Source organism: Gymnoscopelus braueri, assembly GCF_963280865.1.
Source record: "Gymnoscopelus braueri genome assembly, chromosome: 1".
NCBI lineage: Eukaryota > Metazoa > Chordata > Actinopteri > Myctophiformes > Myctophidae > Gymnoscopelus > Gymnoscopelus braueri.
In genome coordinates this window covers 966308-967706 of record NC_137603.1, presented here as the reverse complement: position 1 = coordinate 967706, position 1399 = coordinate 966308, and positions in this window count along the sequence as shown.

Sequence of the window (1399 nt, the reverse complement as noted above, 5' to 3'; positions counted from 1 at the left end):
TAAGGCCTAGGCTACACGTATATGGATCTTTTACTAAACGGATATTTTAGTCCTCCATTTTTAAAAAGAATCCCTGGCCACATGACAAAGATTTAAATAAATCCCTGTCCACACGTAGACGCAGAAACGCATTGATCAGCTGCAAGTTTCAATTTTATATCAGATTTTATATCTACATTTATTTTATATATGAGGGGCCAAATATATATAGCCTATACATATTTTTAATCACATGTTAAGGCCCAGTACTGCAATAGCTGCATTATTTTAATAGCATCACCACTGAGCATACGTGAACATAAACGAAAACAACATTATTAGGGCGCAGCTGCAGCGCAAACAGTAGCCATGGTTCACATGACGCTGAGTCCTTGGTTTATAGTGGTGTTAAATTTTTTTTACATTGCCAACTCTCACATGTACATAAACGTTCAGATTTCAAATATAAAGTGCTTACCCCTGAGCCACGGATGTTACAAGGTGATCCGGACCGCGATAAGTACCTGTATCTCCCGTATTGTTCAATAAAAAGCATTTTAATCCCATCGCCGGACATTTTCTTTTCTTTTTTCCTTTTTTTTGTAATGTATCGGAGTGCAATACACCCCCCAACCATTAGTGTCGCATGGTTGAAAGCGTCGGAGAAAATTTTGAGAAAATGTCCGGCGATCGGATTAAAATGCTTTTTATTGCACAATACGGGAGATACGGGTACTTATCGCGGTCCGGATCGCCTTGTAACGTCCGTGGCTCAGGGGTAAGCACTTTATATTTGAAATCTGAACGTTTATGTACATGTGAGAGTTGGCAATGTAAAAGAAAATCGAACACCACCATAAAGCAGGGACTCTAAGCACCATGACTGTCATGGTATGACAGTCATGTTTCAGGGCTACGCAAACAGTAGCTCCGACGGAACCTCTCCCTCCGCTGTATAGCTCCAAGATGAGCTATACAGCGGAGGGAGAGGTTCCGTAGGGGCTACGCAAACAGATGAGTTTTACTTCATCAATTCATTCCATCGTCCCAAAACTCCCCGCCCCACGCACCTTTTGAGCGGGCCACCCGCGGCCGCTCCATGGTCGCTGGATTTTGACCCGGGGCGATTGTGTTTTAGGACGACAGACCCCACATTCAACCCGTGTGCGCGCCGTGTGCGCTACTCGGCGCAGAGAAAGAGGGTTTTCGTCACACAGTGAATGAGCTACTTTTCCCACCACTGTCTTATTATTAATTATGACATTATTTTGCCATAAATGAGCGTGCCTTGTTTCATAGACTGTAAGTGTTGCTCTCTCTCTCTCTTCATTTATTATAATGACCATGAGCGGTCTGGTGTTTATGTATCATTATATTATTTATTATTATAATGACCATGTGCGAATGCGCGATGACGTAA